The following is an 18,446-nucleotide window of genomic DNA, read 5'->3' on the forward strand; positions in this document are numbered from 1 at the left end:
TTTCCTGGGCTGTGGGGGCTCTGGGTTTGAACGGGTGCTTGCGGTAACACCTGCGCACCTGTCCAGGCATCGTGTCAAGTTACAGATGCTTTGAATATATTTTAAGCTGCAGAAAGTCATTGGAAATTGAGCAATACTGTTATTACCATGACCCTGGGACTGTTCTATATGCATTTACTGAATACATACCATGTACCAGGCAGCAGGAATCTAATGGAGAAAGGGAAAGAAGAATCCCTGAGCGTTTACAGCGCTCTGAGAACGCTGTGAGATCAGGTCTCCACATCACGGGACTAAAGGCCACGAGTCTCCTGGTCGCAATGGCAGTTGTACATGAGTCTGTGATTATTCGATTCACATTACGTCAAGCTATAAACTCCATGAAAGCGGGGAGTGATGTCTCTTTTTTCCTTCTTCACCATTGTGTCTTAGAGCTAAGCACACTTTCCGGCAGTTGGCAAGCATCCAGTAATACTGTTGACTGAATGAATACCGCAGACGGATTAGCCCTTTGGGGAGGGCATTATTTGGCTTTATAGGGGAGGAAACAGCCGTAGAATCCCCAAGACGGCTCTCAAATTACTGCTAGAGGGAGGATTCCAAAACGGCTCAGCCTGACTCCAGAGCTCAGTTCTTTTACCTTAGGGCTCCTTCCCTGCGCTCCGGAGGAAGGGCCCGGGCTGGTGGGGGAGGCAGACGGGATCACCTGCACAGGGCCTGGGATGCTGGGGGAGGCAGACGGGATCACCTGTAAAGGGCCCGGGCTGGTGGGGGAGGCAGACGGGATCACTGGCCCAGGCCCCGGGCTGGTGGGGGAGGCAGAAGGGATCACCCGTACAGGGCCCGGGCTGGTGGGGGAGGCAGACGGGATCACCCGTACAGGGCCCGGGCTGGTGGGGGAGGCAGACGGGATCACCCGTACAGGGCCCGGGCTGGTGGGGGAGGCAGACGGGATCACCCGTACAGAGCCCGGGCTGGTGGGGGAGGCAGACGGGATCACCCGTACAGGGCCCGGGCTGGTGGGGGAGGCAGACGAGATCACCTGCACAGTGTAAGTACTGGCGTCTGTGAAAGAGGTGTGAACCAGACGCAGCGAGGCGGGCAAAGGTGGGGTTCCCGCCCATCGAGAGGAAGCAAAATCCTGAGTGAATAGACTCGTGCAGCATCACAATGAGAATCCAAAATTGAGAGGAAGGTGGAAAGAGTTAGGAAGCCTTGGGAGGGGCATGAAGCAGAAGGGAGAAGAAAGGGAGGGGAGAGAAGGTTGTTAGCAGTTCTTTCTTGCGTCGTGTCTGTTGCGCTGAGACACGATCCGATCCTCGGTCTCGGCTGCAGGTGTCAAGGAGATTCTTTAGATGATTCTTTAGCAGCCCCGAAGGGTTCGTTCACCTGCACAGGGGGGCGACCGCGCACGAGCCAGATAGAGGCCTGATCAAATAACTTCTCTCCAGTTTTTTTTTGGGGGGGGGCAGATAACTATTTTTGCGGGAAATCGGTTTAGTAAATAAGGGATGTTAGGACTCTGGAGAGAATTACAGGGCAACCACCATGGCTATTATCTTAATCAGGCACCATTTCAACACCTCTGCCTTCAAGTCAACCAGCCCTACAACAGGATTTATTTTCCAATAAGCGAAATCCCCGCCCGCCAACTCCAAGGCGCTTGGATGCGAGCTCTGTGGGAAACAGCAGCGACGAGGAGAGGCTATTTTGGGTGTGGGAACCAGGAGGGAGGAGGGGCGGCGCCGGCAGGCTGGGCGCGGGTGCGCGGGGAAAGCCTCCAGCTCGGGCTGCCACGGCAACCGCGTCCAGGCAACGCGCCCGGAAGCGGCTCGGGCGGCGCGCGACGGCTCGCGCCCCCCGGGAGCCGCGAACTCGGCCGGGCCGCGCGCCGGGCCAGGAGACAGGCGCGCGCTGATTGGACAGCGCTCCCCGCGGCGCGAGCCCGCAGCCGGGCGCCCCGCTCAGCCAGCGCCCGCGGCCGCCGCACCCAGCCGCGCCGGCGAGGACATGGGCGGCCGTGGCGCGCCCGCCCCCCGCCCCGGTGAGTGCCGCGCCCCAGACCCCCGGCTGCGCCTCCTCCGGGTCCGGGCGGCGGGAGCATCCCGAGACCGTCGGTGACCTTGGGGGCAGCTGCTCAGTTGATAGGCATGGGGAAGAGAGGGAGGTACGCGTGGCCCATGTGACAAGCCGCGGGCGAGAGGGTTAACTGCATGCTGACGCGAAGGGATGAAGTTGGGCACAGAGCGCAACTGGCGTTGCATTTTCGCGGGGGCTGCATGCTAGCAACCCAGCCGAAGCCCGAACTGTTTGGGGGAGCCGCGGTGGTGCCCAGATTGCCAGGGGTAGGGGCAAGTCAGCAGACCACCGCTCAGAACTGAGTGACCTTGGGCAGGGTAACCATTCTGCTCCTCTGCCCCTTCTCTTTTTCTCCCTTTTCAAAGGAGGGGCTCGGGTTTCTTTGCAGTTCCACACTACGTTGTGCCATTGCACTGTGAGCTGAGAAAGAGCCCGAAAGTACAGTTCTGCGGTTCTGCAGGTACAAGGGGTATACAAGGCTTAACCCTGGCTATTCTACGGGGATTTCCATTAATTGGCTTCCAAAGTGGCAAGATACGTTATGGTTTTATGGAAGATTGTGGAGAGAACAGTCGGTGGCTCTTAAAATACATAGGTAAACCCCCCTTAGGTGCTCTAAAGACACGAACAAAATCAGGGTTGATGCTCTTGAGTTCTTTCCTGTAGTTAATCTAATAGGAAACTTTGTATTTGAACAGGTAAAATCAAAACCCAGTAGTGGCAGGCAGCAGCAAATTAAGTGAGTCATATCTTCAATGTGCACGAGGTTTTGTGTGTGTGTGTGTGTGTGTGTGTGCATGCGCGCGCGTTTGCGCGTGCGCTCGCACCCTCCGCTTAAAGTCTGTGTACGCCAGTGTTAGAAATTATTTCTTAGGAGTAACCAGAAATAATGCTAGACTGATTTGAATGCACCAAAGTGCAGCTCTCTCAGAAGCAGGGGCAAGCATTTGCAGTTTGCTCTTTAAATGAGAGTTGGGTTTGTGAAAGTAAATATGTTCTTTTTTGTGAACTGTTCCTAGCTGGATTTGCACATCGTATCTGCCTTCAGGGCCCTGCCGTAGTGTGTGTGCGTGCGTGTGTTTTGGGGGAGTGCTCCTGAGCCCTAGTAGGCTGTGGCACTTCTATTTTTAGCGTTCGCTGGTACTAAAAAAGACACTCGGGTCCCCTTCCATATTCTCAGTAGGTAAACTTCCCTGTTCCATGGTGGTGGAAGGGAGGAAGTGCCTGCTCTCTTACATATTTCTCCCGTTGCCTCTTCAGACCGTCTGCTTCAAGGCTACTTTTGATATTCATTTGAATCTGATTATATCTGTATAAAAATGTGGAGTGGAAAGACAAGGTTTCCAAGGTTAATGTGTAAGCTTTTGCAAGCTTGTTGACCTGAGGGTTTAACAATCTTTAATGGTTTACATGTTAGAATTCTGATAGCATACAGACAGAAAAATCCTTACTACCCAAGAATTCAACTGCTAAACCCTACAAACCCTCTAATGAACCACATACCTCATTGCACTTGGAACCCTCATTAGCAAATTATTCAGTCTCCTCTTTCTGCAGGCCACTAACTGTGTGATTCCAATTTGCTTTGCAGTGTCTTTTTTTTGTTTTTATCCTGCAGCCACACTCCTGAATTTTCTTTTTCTTTCTTTGGTCTCTGAGCCCACCTCTTCCTCCTAAGCACCAGAGCCTTAGTGAACACCTTTCCTATTTAAGAATAGCCCTCCCTAGCCGGGCGTTGTGGCGGGCACCTGTAGTCCCAGCTGCTCGGGAGGCTGAGGCAAGAGAATCGCTTAAGCCCAAGAGTTAGAGGTTGCTGTGAGCTGTGTGATGCCATGGCACTCTACCGAGGGCGGTACAGTGAGACTCTGTCTCTACAAAAAAAAAAAAAAGAATAGCCCTCCCCGCTGACCTCTTCCCTCTCACCAGTGCAGGATTGCGCTTCCACTGGCTCCTTAGTGCTGCTTTCAAGCCATGAACCCATTCCCAGCCAACTCACTCTTAGAAGGTAGTAAGTGCTGCCTGCTGTTGCCCCCTTACCCTCTTTCTCATCTTCTGGCCAGTGCTTTGCAAACCTGGTGGCTTCTCAGAATCACCTGGAACATTTAAAAAAACATGGTTCCTTAGACTTTCTCAAATATACCAAATTCGAATCATGGTGTGGGGGGAGGTTATGCATTCTAAAAATCCTTATTTTATTTTATCTTTTTTTTAAGAAAACAGAGCCAAGCAAGTTTGCTCATGCTTGTAATCCCAGCACTTTGGGAGGCTACGGCGGGAGGATTGCTTGAGGCCAGGAGTTCAAGACCAACCTGGGCAACAGAGAGAGACCCTATCTATACAAACAATAAAAAGGTTAACTGGACTTGGTGGTGCATGCCTATAGGGTTAGCTACTTGGGAGGCTGAGACAGGAGGATTGCTTGAGCCCAGGAAGTTGAGGTTACAGTAAGCTATGATGATGGCACTGCATTCCAGCCTGGGCAACAGAGAAAGACACTGCCTTGAAAAAACCAAAACACCTAACCCCAAAAGGAGGAGCAGCAGGATAAGGAGAATGAAGAGAAGAAAACAGAACTCTGGGTAATTCTGGTGTCCACACCGGTTCAGTGGGAATCAATTCACCTGATGCTGCAAAAAAGTGATAAAGAAACAAACACAAAATGTGAGCAGCTAGCTTCTTTTTTTTTTTTTTTTTTGGCCGGGGCTGGGTTTGCCACCTCCGACATATGGGACCGGCGCCCTACTCCTTGAGCCACAGGCGCCGACCCTGAGCAGCTAGCTTCATTCTCTTCTCTGCTTTGTTTCTTGCCAGTGACTTTGGAGGTTGTGTTGAGGCTCTTTTAATCCATTGACCTTGAAGTTTCTCAATATCAACTTCTACAGTCTCAGTTTCTACTTTTCTCTAACTACCAACATCTTGGGAGTTGTTCCACCTTCAAGATCTGGAACTTGGACTTCGGTCTATTCAGCTGATTCTTTAAACCTACTGCACCTGATTTTCACCATCAACAAGGACTCTGATCCCTTAATCCCTTGCTGTTCCAATCCTTCATCCCCTTTCATTGACTTGGAGCGTATAGGTTACCAGCCATTTCAGTTTTGTCTGGACTCCAGAATCCTTTGTCTTAGCATGTTGAGCTTCTTATATTCTAGTCCTCAATCCAAAATCACCCTCATTATCTGCTTTTTCTTCTCTCAGCCTGTCAAATTATCCAGGAGAGAATCGTAAGGACCTTCTGACTGGTTCCACAGGAGATTTATGCTGGCGCCAATTCCACCACTAATCTCACAGTATAAATTCCCACTTTACCTTCCTTACTACCCTCATGCATTTTTCTCTTTCTCTCTTTGTCCTTCTTGGTCTTATTCTTTCTTCTTCTTCTCCTCTTTGAGACAGAGTCTTACTGAGTTGCCCTAGGTAGAGTGTTGTGGCATCATTGCTCATAGCAACCTCAAACTCTTGGGCTCAACTGATCATCTTGCCTCAGAATCCTTAGTAGCTGAGACTATAGGTGCCTGCCTCAGTGCCTGGCTTGTTTTTCTATTTTTAGTAGTGACAGTGTCTCACTCTTACTCAGGCTGGTCTCAAACTCCTGAGCTCAAGCAATCCACCCACCTCAACTTCCCAAACTGCTAGTATTACAGGTGTCTTCATCCTTTTTTATTTTATTTTTCTCAAAGGAAGAAAATATCTACAAGTCCTCTCCCCAAGATTAACCCGTGTGTACCCTACACTATTCTCTGGACTTCATTCCTTCCTTCTTGACTCTTTTGGGCTCTTGCTGTATTTATAATCCCTTTTCTCCAGTTTCTCTGGTCCCTCCTTACTCTGCCTGTCCAACCCTCACTCCACTTAAGAGATGTCTTTTAAGAAATTGTGCAGACAAGAATGGAGAAACAAGAATCCAATGTCTCAATTCTGATATGAGGACAATTGATGACCTAGTACATGGTGTGGGGGGAATGAGGGAGCAGAAAGGAAGGAGGGAGGGGGGATCACAGTGTGTGACACACTTCTTGGAGGCAGGGCACAATTATAAGATGGACTTTAACTAACAAATGCAATCAGTGTAACCTGGTTTTCTGTACCCTCAATGAATCCCCAAAAATAAAAAAAAGAAAAAGAAAGAAGGAAAAGAAAAGAAATCGTGCAGAATCCTAGCTCTGTCCAACAGAACTTTCTGGGGTGGGGTAAATGTTTTATAGCTCTACTGTCCCACGTGGTAGTCACTAGCCACCTCTGGCTATGGAGCGCGTGAAATGTGGCTAGTGTGACTAAGGAACTGAGTTTTTCATTTTAGTTAGTTTTAAATTCATTTGAATTCAATTCACGTGAGGCTGATGGCTACCGTATGGGACCGTGCAGTTCTAGACACTGCTGCTGTGTTGAGCTGTCCTCAGTTTCTCTCCTTGGATTGCCCACCCACCTTTCTGGCTCCCTGGGGTGGGGGGTGGGGCTCTGTCAGACGTGTCCTCACGGCAGACCCATCGCTCTGCTCCGTGATCCGCGTCCTGCATCTTCTGCTCCCAGTCAGCCCTCCTGCACATCTCTCCCCGTCTTTGTGGCACTGGCTGTCCAGGCCCACTTGCACCTCATTTCTCTCCTTTTTTTGTGTCTGGCATCTAGATGTGGGGCGTCTGTGAGATCCTGTCCTTGGTTTTTTCCTTTTCCTTTCCCAGCCTCCTCCCTTCTTCCTCTCCCAGCTCAACATCACTTCCGAGCCCCTATGGTAGTTAAAGAGCACTGGGCACTTTCCTGCGCCTCTCTGGGCACCTCGTTCAGCTGTATTATGTCCCCTAATCCTCGCTCTGACTGGGAGGCACAGACTCTTATGATTCCAGTTACGTGGGTGAAGAAATTGAAGCAGAGGGAAATTAGAATCACTTAAATAAGGCACTGCTTTGTCAAGGAGCAGACCTGGGAAAGGAACTCCAGCAGTCTTGACCTTAGAGCCCTGCTTAACCCTGGTTTGCTCAGGGTGCCCTCTGACCTTGCTCCCAGATCCCACCCAGAATGTAATACTCAGAAGCTAGACTATTTCATCTCCATCTGTAATCCTGCCTTCCCTAATCATTTTTTCCACCTCTTACATCTTTTTATTTGGAAATAATTCAGATTTACGGAAAAGGTACAAGAGTTATTTACATAATTCCAATATATATTTTAACCAAATGCTGCAAGGATTGACTTTTTACCACACTTGCTTTATCATTCTCAGCTATCATGTTCTCTCTCTTCTTCTGTTGGTGTCTCTACATGAATGTATATATGGACAGACGTACATGTTGTTATTTTTCTTGAACCATTTCAGAGTAATTTGTACACATGTTACACACCTGTACCCCCTACTTATGTTTATATTTACTTTATAAAATGACTTTTTTGTACAATAGATATCAAAATCAGAAAACCAACTATTATCTAATCTACAGATCTTATTCAAGAGTCACCAAATTGTCCTAGTAATGTCCTTTCTAGCAAAAGAGGAGAAAGAAAGATCTTAATAAGATGTTTTCTGGTCCAGAAATAATCCAGGATCTTGTGTGGCCTTAGTGGTCACGACTCTTTCATTTCCTTTAATCTGGGACAGTTTTCCAATCCTTTTGTGTCATGTCCTTGACACTTTGAAGAGTAGGAGCTGGTTATTTTGTAGAACGCCCTTTAATGTGGGCTTATCTTTCTTTCTTTTTTTCCTTTTTCTGTTTGAGACAGAGTCTCACTCTGTCGTCCTGGTCCTCAGCTTGGCTCAGCAATCTCAAATTCCTGGGTCCAAGTGATCCTCCTCCCTCAGCGTCCCAAGTAGTTGGGAGTATAGCCGCAGGCTACAACACCCTCCCCCCACTGATTTTTTCTATTTTTAGTAGAGATGGGCCTTGTGTTTGCTCAGACTGGTCCCCAACTCCTGACCTCAAGTGATTCTCCTGCCTCAGCCTCCCAGTCTGTTAGGATTACAGACGTGAGCCACTGTGCCTGGCCTTGTCTGATGTTTTCTAGTGAGTACTGGCACCGCATCCGTCCCAGTGCATTCCCCGATGATTATAGGGCTGCCATCCTACTCTCTGTAGCCGGACCTTGAATACCTGGGGCTCTTCTGCACACTCCCGCGTCCAGTTGGTCACCAAATGTTGGGATGCCGGCTGCCCTCCATTGTCCTTTCCTGTCTCCTACTCCAGGCAGTGGTGGACAGAGTGCCCCGTGGAGTGTTCAAGCCTTGCCTCCCACTGCTTAGCAACCTGTAAGCCCGGTGGCTCTTACTAGTTTATATTTCTCTGCTTTGTCCTCTCTTTCTACCGACCCTTTCTCACACTGCCCTGAGTTCATAGAGTTCACCCCTTTGCGTAGCTGACTCAAATGCCTGCTCCCCAAATGCTATTCCTGACCGTCCAGTTCAAAGTGATTCTGCCTTCTGCCTGGTGGCAACGCCCGGCTCTTACCATTCACGTGGCCCTTCCCAGCCTCTCCATCCTGGCATGGTGGCTTGCTAGTATCATTTCCTGATAGAATTGAAGTTCCTCCACTGTGTGGCAGCTGTGCCTTGTTCAGCACTGTAGAGGCTCAATGAATGCTTGTTGACTGGACTAAGTCATTTGCTAAAACAGGAAGCGGGTGCGCAGAATAACCTGAGAGCTGTCTGCAGCATCTGGTCCGTGAAGGTGGGTGTGCGACCCAGGCCTCACCCAATCAGGTGGGTGTTGGCTCAAAATAGGACCTTTTAGGAAAACAGAATTGGAGAAGCTATTTTCATGTCGTAAGTGGGAAAAAATGAGCTTTCCTCTGATGACATCTTAACTTCATGTATATGTGTCAAGACAAAGAAAGAGCACATTTGATTTTAAAAAATGGAGTAGAGAAACCTAACATAGCATATTAAAAATGGCCCAACTAGTTCTTCACACCCCAAATGAGCAGCTGAATGTGAGAGGAGTAGTTTCTCAGGCTCCCCTCCTCCCTGGGAACCCTGCAGCCACCTGCGTCCTCCCTCCTGCACGTCTGGCCTCCTCTGGCTCCCTCTTCCTTCTCTCACTCTTGCTGTCTGTTCCTGTCTCCTGATGTCTCTCCTATTGTCCTCTCTCTCCCTACTGATTCTTTTCTTTTTTTTTTTTTTTGACTTACTGAAGGCACCTTATTGTTCCGCTTGTTTTTAATATAAAAGCAGGTGATTTTTGGAAAAAGAGAAAATTTAATTGCTTTTTGCTGCTCCATGGTCTCTTGTCAGTTCCTTTCTATGGCTAAGTGGTTCTTAGTATTTTAAAAATGTAGTTATTGGTGATAATAAAAATGGTTTGGGGGGAAATAATTCCCTCTTTCTGGCACATCAGGAGAGTTACTGGAAATGTGCTGGTTGATAAACATCAAAAAGCCTGAATTTTTCAGTCTCTGCTAAAGCAACATGGGTACTTGAGGGTCACAGATCAGATTTTAAGGTGGCCAGTGGTTGGGGTTATTGGGAACTGTGCTGTTCTTCCCTCAAGGGGTATCTGCACCTGCTGACGGGTGGTCCCCCCCTCAAGCTCCCCAAGACTGCCTTTGTGGAGGTGACATCCTCTCTGGATGAAGTAGCTGAGGAAGGGAAGGCGAGAGATTCTGCTGCTGTCGCTGAGTATGGCTTAAATAAAAAGCATGTTTATGTGGGAGAGAATGTGTGGGGGTTGCTTTTGCATTATGGAATTCTTAAAATTGTTGAACTGGGAAGATGTTATTCAGAAACCCCTGGTGCCTTGAAGCTTGTTTTTTGTTTATTTCAGATTTCTCCCCTCCCCCATTTTTAATTATCTCTGGAAAAGCTCAAGAGTCCTCCCCTGCTCTCTCTAAAATAGTTATAAAATTAATGTGCTGTGCTCAAGTTGCTACTCCAAATAAAAGAGTCTCTCATAGACTCTTGTGTTAGGCAGAGAAGCCCAGCCCCTTTGCTCCGTGTGTGAGGAAAAGGGCACAGACTGGCGGAGACTGGATCTTTCTTCCAAGCCCAGATCCTTAGTTTCTGAGACAGGGCTTCATACAGGCTAGAACCAGAAGTCAGGGCTGGCATTCTGTCTGGGTGAGCGCACAGAGTCCTGCCTCCCCTCCTCTGTGTGATCCTTGGTGCATGGGGGTGGGGGTATTTCAGTAGGTAGAGGGTTTATACCAGCTTTTAATAATATTTTTTCTGTTCTAGCTGTTGCATTTGGCAGATTTCTTTTTTCGACATTTGGTAATGTGTCTTTTGCTAATGCTAGAAAGAAAAGTGGCCAAATACAGCTGTTTATCATAATGAAACACCCTCAAAGTAATATTAAGATGCTTCATTTTTGGAGTGAGGGCCGGGGCACCATACTCAGTGACCTAACACTGTCTGCAGGGTTCCTAGCTGGAGAGGCACCTGGAGTCAGCAACTGATCCGTCATTTAGACACAGCAACTCCCGGGTAAAAACAATGGGCCTTCCCTTACTAGCACAACAAAAAGACAAGTGAACAAGTATTTATGAGCCTCTGAAGAGGCGCTGCGGTGGGCTCCACGGGGATTACAGATTCATGTGGGATGTCGTCCCTGCTGCCCCAGAGCAGCTCAGCTGGGGAGACATAATCCATGACAAGTTCAAATAACAATAGAAGATTTAAACAGCATTTCAAAATAGCTGTTATTAATAGATGAGAACAAAAACCAATCTGTTTTTGCAGGGGTTCTCCTAAAAACGTTAACATCATTCTGCGCTGTGGAGGGTGGATGAAAGCAAGGTCAGTGTGTGTTCCATCTCAGCGTCTGTCCACAGGTCGGTCCAGACCGAAGGAGGCCGTGTATATTACAGTTTGGCTGCATCTTGTTATACAGTAATTGCTGTACTGGCAATGGAAGACCACCATTTGTGCATTCTAAAAGATTCATTGTGATGGGTCAGAAACACAAGTGCCCCTCATCTTTCTACCGCTGACAGAATTCCCTTTGTGAATGTGGTAGAGTGGAGGGGAAAGAACACAAGTCTCGCTAAGTGCAATCGAGGCTATATTTCACAAAAGACATTGGACACATCTGCTCTGGGACCCCGTGGAGGGACTCGCACTTCCCCTGGAACCTCAGGCTTTTGGAATACTGTGCTGGTGGCACCCCAGAGCCACGGAATCTATACAGTTCATCTGATTCCCTAATGTACAGGCAATCTAGGCTTCAATCATTGCTTTGATGAGAGCACAAGGCTCAAGCCTAATTACATGCCCACAGGGAAAGAGACAAAGGTAAAAATTGACAGCAAACGTGTTTTAACTGTACAATCTTTTAAACCCACAATCAGGCTTGTTTCTTGGTTGCAGTAGCTGTAAAGGACCAACTTCTGCTTTTTTTCTATTGTTGTTCATTGGTTTATTTATTTATTTTTTTGCAGTTTCTGGCCGGGGCAGGGTTTGAACCTACCACCTCCGGCATATGGGGCTGGCGCCCTACCCCTTTGAGGCACAGGTGCCGCCCCCCTTGGTTTATTTTTTCAAGAAGTATTTATTTAAATTTTTGTTCTTATGAAAATAACACACTTATTAAAGTATTTCACAAATAAGGAAAAGCAGAATGAAAGTGTACCCAGGGCCACTATTTGCATTTTGATTTTTTTCTGTCCACTGTTTTAAAGGGTATTACTGTAACATAACAGTACTTCCAGGGCTGGAATCCTTGCCTTTACCTCTCTATGATGGTTGAGGGATTTCTGGGTTCCTGGGGTAACAGCCCAGAATGTCAAAAGTGTCAGAAACGTGTGTGTCCTTGGCCTCGTGTGTCCAAAGATGGATGTTTTCGTGTGAGTACACCCAGCTCCTTAGAGACCACGTAAAACCTGGATGACCAAATTTCCTGCAGATTCACTTTGTAACCATAATGCCATCTACACTTCTGAACGTGTGAGCCCATTAGGAGTTAGGAGTGGGGAGAGGTGAGCTGCCTACTAAAAAGGAGACAGGATGTGCTTCTTTGTGCTGATTTCATTTTTGCACATAATTTGAAGGCACTTACCAATCTGGGCCCCTGTGGTTAATTTATGGACAACTGCTGCTATAATTGGAGGCCTGTGCACACAGCAGGGTAATGCTTTGCCTTTGGGTCTCCTCCCCTGTCCATCTCTACTGGAAGCCTTCAGGTAGATGGCTCACTGTGGGAGGAGGAGGAATGGGGTATGGCAATGGTGGCAGTGGCAGTGGTGAAGGAGAACTTAAAAATTTGCAGGATCCTTTAAACTTGTACGTTAAAACATTTGCACCACCTAAACTAGGCCTTGGCTATAGTTCTATACAGTATGTACCATAAATCTACATTTTTTTAGAACCTTAACATTGTAGCTACCTCAGAAATATTGTTACTTCATAGTCTTTGTAACGATTGCCTTAAATATCTATCGATATTCCAGTAGCCATTTATAGAAATATTAACATGTAGTTAACATCACATAGTGTTAAGTGTGGATAAAATGCTGTATGCGTAGGGATTTGACAGAGGGATTAGTCACTGTTGCCATGGAATTCCCCTCTTTTGGTCTTAGAATGCATAGGGCAGCATTGAGTTTGGTGCCCGTCCTAGAGAGAAACTAACAATCTGCTCTCCTTTGAACCCTTACTCTTTCCATATTTGGTCTTTCTTTTCTTTTTTAAGTAGGGGAAAAATTACTTCCTAGAAGTAATTTCCTTTCTTTCCTTTTTAATGATATAATGAAAAATTAAGTTTTAGAAGTAAAACATACATTTAGCCAAAGCTCCCTGTATGCCCCTGTCTGATTTCCATGTTCTTCTTTAGATGTTACAGATTTTGCATATTATTTGGCATATTTTAAATCTTTTTTTTTTTTTTTTTTTGTAGAGACAGAGTCTCACTTTATGGTCCTTGGTAGAGTGCCATGGCCTCACCCAGCTCACAGCAACCTCCAACTCCTGGGCTTACACGATTCTCTTGACTCAGCCTCCCGAGTAGCTGGAACTACAGGCGCCCGCCACAACGCCCGGCTATTTTTTGGTTGCAATTTGGCCGGGGCCGGGTTTGAACCCACCACCCTTGGTATATGGGGCTGGCGCCCTACCGACTGAGCCACAGGCGCCGCCCTAAATCTTTATGAAGATGACATTGTATAGTCATTGAAGTTGTAGGAAGGTGACATTGTAAAGTCACATGATTTTTGACATCCTTCTTCAAATTGCTGTTTCTTTTTCTTTTTGAGGGAGGGAACAGAGTCTCACTTTACTGCCCTCTGTAGAGTGCTGTAGCGTCATAGCTTACAGCAATCTCAAACTCTTTTTTTTTTTTTTTTTTTTGGTTTTTGGCCGGGGCTGGGTTTGAACCCGCCACCTCCGGCATATGGGACCGGCGCCCTACTCCTTGAGCCACAGGTGCTGCCCAAAATCTCAAACTCTTGAGCTCAAGTGATTCTCTTCCCTCAGCCTCCCAAGCAGTTGGGACTACAGGCTAATTTTAGAGATGAGTCTTGCTCTTGCTCAGGCTGGTCTTGAATTCTTGAGCTCAAGCAATCCACCCGCCTTAGCTTTCCAGAGTGCTAGGATTATAGGCATGAGCCACTACTCCCAGCCTAAACTTGCTGTTTTCATTTAATATACTATTTGTGAGATTCATCACATTGGGACTTATAATTCTAATTCATTTATTTTTGATGCTATTTGTTCTTTCATTGCATGAATAATACATCACAGTTTATTCATCCACTTGCCTAAGGATGGGTGTTCATTCCCCTTCTCTCTACGTTTTTGCCATTAGAAACAAGACTACCTTAAGCATAATTGTATAAGTCTCCTATGAACACATTTGGAAAGTTTTTCGAGCGTTTCTTAGTATAAGAATTATTGGGCAGCAGGGTAAAGGTGTACATCTTTGGCATTACTAGATACTGAGCATTTCTGTCCAAATGGTGAGACCGATACACATTCCCATCCAGTGTTTCCCATCTGGTTTTGCTCCATATATATTCTTGTCAATGCTTGATCTCATCACACTTGATTTATGCCAATCTGATGGGATGAAATGGTGACTCTGGTGATTTTATCTGTTGTGGCAAATTAGATTTATAACTTGCTTCTACTGGCAGAACAGTTATGAAGAGACTTGTGAAAATTCTTATTCTTTCTTCAGTACTCTTTTGAGATTTTCCAAGCAAGACAACCATTTGGAAATGAATTAAATGAAACCTAAATACTTAGATTGTAAAATAGATATCCTACACCCAGAACAGAATCACACCTATGTGACCTGTTGTTGGAACTCAAGCTGACTACAACTGCCTTCTGATGGGTGACTCTCAGTTGGCTGGTCTTTGGGTGCTGTATTCATTTGGTTAGAAGCAAGTCACAGGTCCCACCTACATAAGAGATCACTTGAGGTGTGCACACCAAGAGATAGGCTGGGAGCGGGGTCCTTATTATTCCGTCCACCACAACAGGTACCATGCTTTGATTGTCATGTTTCAGCATCTTGGGTCCCAGTGTCATGGGTTTAAATCAGCGTTGTCAGGGCAGACAGAGGTGACCAGGCCTGAGAGGCTGACTTAATCCAGGTCTGGTTCCCACCACACATTTCACGTTTCCATGGTAGAAAAATATGTTAGATCTTGTCTATTGGACTGTAGTTCTAAAAAGGGAGAATGAGAGACCGTACAAGGAAAGTGGATGGCACAATGGGACGTTATGAGCAGGGAAAGGGCAAAGGAAAATGAATGGAGAGTAATTAAAAAAAGAAAAGTAGGGAAAGAAAAAAATTGGAAGAGAGGAGTCAGGGAGATGAGCTGGAAGAGGAGGAGGAGAACTGAGGGGGCTCAGGCAGATCCATCCCTGGGCTGGCTCAGTTCCTACTCCGGGGATTTTCAGCCAGTGAGCTCCGGCACACTGGTGTGTTGCGAGTGGATCTTAGTTGTGGTGCCAACATTTTTAAAGATCATTAAATAAATTATTTTCAGAACAAGGTTAAAGCACAGTAAGTAAAAGTTTACTCTTTTTTTTTTTGATCAACATAATTTAAGTGTGCCACGGAAGGTTCAAGTGTGCTGTGAGGTAAAAAAGGCTGAACAACACTGTCTTAGTCCCCAAGGCCCTGGGTCTGAAGCTACCACTGCGGCTCCTCCCCCCTCAGACTTTCGCTTGCCCTGGAGGCTCCTGCCTTTCACCACCCGAGAGCCTCCCTGACCCTGGGATAAAGTCCGTCTCTGAGGTTGCTGGAAATGAGTTAGAGAACAACTCCCACCTGTCTTTCCAGACACACTTTCAACTGTTCTCTGCCTGCCTATCCTTTCACTCTATTTTTAACTATAAGGAAATAGGTTTTTTTCACCACCAAATTACAACCCCTTTATTCATAAATGCTTTGCCTATGTTTTTTATTCTGACAGCCTAACGTATCAGTGCTATATTTTAATGGCAAAATGAAAAAATGCTAGTTTTTACATGATTGGTATTCTTTTTTAGTAAAAATTGTCATTTTGATTTATTAAATTCATTTATCATGTTACGTTAAAATGATACTGTGATATTTCTACTCAGTGTCATATGACTTATAAAAATGTAATAATTCTCTGGGGACAGTGGCATGTGCCTGTAGTACCAGTTACTTGGAAGGCTGAGAAGGATGATTGCTTGAGGCCAGCCTGGGCAACATAGCAAGACCCCTGTCTCTCTTAAAAAATACATAAAAAAAAATACATAAAAAATTGATTGACATTAATACCTCCTTTTATCATTAAAATATTAAATATGCATATATATCTGCTTCTTTTTGCTTCTTACTTCATTCACAGAATCATCCTAATCACGAGTAATTTTTTTTGGCTGGGGCTGGGTTTGAACCCACCACCTCCGATATATGGGGCTGGTGCCCTACTTCTTGAGCCACAGGTGCCACCAAGTTATTTTGATTTAGATAATAGCATTTCCCTTTACTTTTGTATGAACCTCCAAATTCTATTGCTATTTTGCATATTTGGGGCATTGTGCTTTTAATTTTTCTTATATCCTTCACTTCTTTTCTCCTTGCTTTATCTACCTGTTCCTTCCCCTAATCTCCCCAGTTTTTAAGATCTTATAAAGTGACGACTGTTTAGTATAACATTGAATCACAGCATAATCAAAACAGTGTGAATAGGCAGTGCCTGTGGCTCAAAGGGCAGGGCGCTGGCCCCATATGCTGGAGGTGGTGGGTTCAAACCCAGCCCCGACCAAAACCTGCAAAAAACAAACAAACAAAAAACAACAACAACAACAAAAACAGTGTGAAACCCAGACCCCCATGATAAGGTTGTAGACCCACTTGTGGCATCAGAGATGAGATTTATAAATGTCCAGGGGATGATAGTCTCAGGCAAGGAAACCAGAATTGACAATGGGAGGATCTAGAAATGGTGCTTGAGAAGCTATTTAATCTAGTGACTTATTTATTTTTAATCTTTATTCATCTGCAGTGTAAATCCCATGTTCTGGCAAAGAATCATGATACTAACAAAGCAAGCGACCTAACAAATAGACCAGTGGTTCTCAACCTTCCAAATGCCGCAATGTATTTTCATAGTTACAAAGGGGTGGCGACCCGCAGGTTGAGAACCGCTGAGATAGACAGATCCTCACCATGTTCGAGAGGGGACGTCAGTTCTGAATGCTGGGTGGTGACCTCAGGCCATATACAATTTTCTTTCTTTTTTTGAGACAAAGCCTCAAGCTGTTGCCCTGGGTAGAGTGCTGTAGCATCACAGCTCACAGCAACCTCCAACTCCTGGGCTCAAGCGAGTCTCCTGTCTCTGCCTCCCAAGTAGCTGGGACTACAGGCGCCCACCACAACGCCTGGCTATTTTTTGGTTGCAGCCCTCATTGTTGTTTGGTGGGCCCGGGCTGGATTCTAACATGCCAGCTCAGGTGTATGTGGCTGGTGCCTTAGCCACTTGAGCCACAGGCGCCGAGCCTACAATTGTCTATCATAGCACATAGCAGGCAGAAGGGCTGGCTACTGAAAAGCCTTTTCCAGTAATCAGTGGTGCATAGACTGCTTTTTTAGAAAGTTGAACTGGTTGGGCTTTTGTAGCTTCATCCAGATGGATGAAACGGCTTCAGAGGAGGTGATGCCATAGTTTCCATTCATTCGGACACTCCATTGAGTGTATAATATTTGGGACTCAGGCTTGGTAAAGAATTATACTTTTGGCTGGGCATAGAGACTCACACCTATAATCCTAGCACTCTAGGAGACCAAGGCAGGTAGATTGCTTGAGCTCAGGAGTTCAAGACCAGCCTGAGCAAAGCAAGACCCCATTTCTATTAAAAATATAAAAAGCAGGGCGGCACTGGTGGCTCAAAGGAGTAAGATGCCAGCCCCATATGCCAGAGGTGGTGGGTTCAAACCCAGCCCCAGCCACAAACTGTAAAAAAAAAAAAGAGAGAGAGAGAGAAATATATAAAAAGTAGCTGGGTATTATTGCCTGTGCCTGTAGTTCCAGCTATTCAGGAGACTGGGGCAAAAGGATTGCTTGAGCCCAGGAATTTGAGGTTGCTGTGAGCTGTGATGCCAGGGGTGACAGAGTAAGACTCTTTCAAAGAAAAAAAAAGAGCTATACGTTTTTTGGTTTAGTTTTTCCTTTAATTTTTTTCCCCATTTCTTTTGTGTTTTCTTTCTTTCTTTTTCTGTTTTACTCAAGAGTGTGTTCTGTAAAAGAGAGGCATACTTTTTAACTGAGCCATGTTCTCTACTGCTGTTATAGCTGCTGTCTCTGATCCTGATGCACTGGTCATTTATTCACTCAACAAACATTCCCGGAGTCTTCCAGGTCACCTGTCTGTCTATTAAGATTTGAAATGTGCTCTTAAGAAGCATATCATTTAGTAACAGACACAGACCATTAAGCAGCTAAAAAGAATAGGGCATAATAAGTGGCATTGAAAACATCATTAAAGTGCTGAAGAAATGTAAGAGAGGGAGACAGTTTATAGAATCAAGGCGCTGGTGAGGTCTTAAAGGATGAGTACGAGCTTTCTAGACTGGCAGGGATGGGAAGGACATTTCTGATAGGGCTCGTGAGCAAAGGTAAGAGGGCAGGAGAGTCAGTGATATATCTAAGGAGGGCGCTGGAGGGGTGGCAGTGGAGAGTGTTAGAGCTGACTGGAGCCAGTGAAGTGGCTAAAGATGAGGCCAGAAGAACAGGTCAGACCGTAGGGCGTTGAGGAGAACGGAAGTAGAGGTTGGAGTGTTGACGAGAGAAGTCCTGGAATGATCTCTTCCTAGCCCACCTCGGGAAAGCCTGTTCCCTTCCATCAGTTCTCACTGCTCTAGCTGCTACCTGGGAAACATTAACCCTCCTCCTTTTCTTCCTTCCCGTCTGTTTTTGTTCCTGCAGTTAGCCACTTATCCCATTTTTTTATGGCCGATTTAGATGACTTC

The 18,446-nt window shown here is 46.1% G+C and overlaps 1 protein-coding gene across 6 annotated transcripts in view; it reads left to right on the forward strand.

Annotated features, from left to right (window-relative positions):
* Positions 1 to 612: 612 nt before the first annotated feature.
* FAM81A (family with sequence similarity 81 member A) overlaps positions 613 to 18,446 on the forward strand; it is a 69,671-nt gene continuing 51,837 nt past the window's right edge. Inside the window, exon 1 of one of the 6 annotated variants that reach the window (XM_053594031.1) lies at positions 613 to 2,044. The gene's annotated coding sequence lies outside the window, so the exon portion shown is untranslated. Of the gene's footprint in view, positions 2,045 to 2,777; positions 2,819 to 10,759; positions 10,796 to 18,446 lie in introns of those variants that run through there. The other 5 variants (XM_053594033.1, XM_053594034.1, XM_053594036.1 and 2 more) reach the window with 5 other exon arrangements.

This window comes from Nycticebus coucang, chromosome 6 (genome assembly GCF_027406575.1).
Source record: "Nycticebus coucang isolate mNycCou1 chromosome 6, mNycCou1.pri, whole genome shotgun sequence".
NCBI classification, from domain to species: domain Eukaryota; kingdom Metazoa; phylum Chordata; class Mammalia; order Primates; family Lorisidae; genus Nycticebus; species Nycticebus coucang.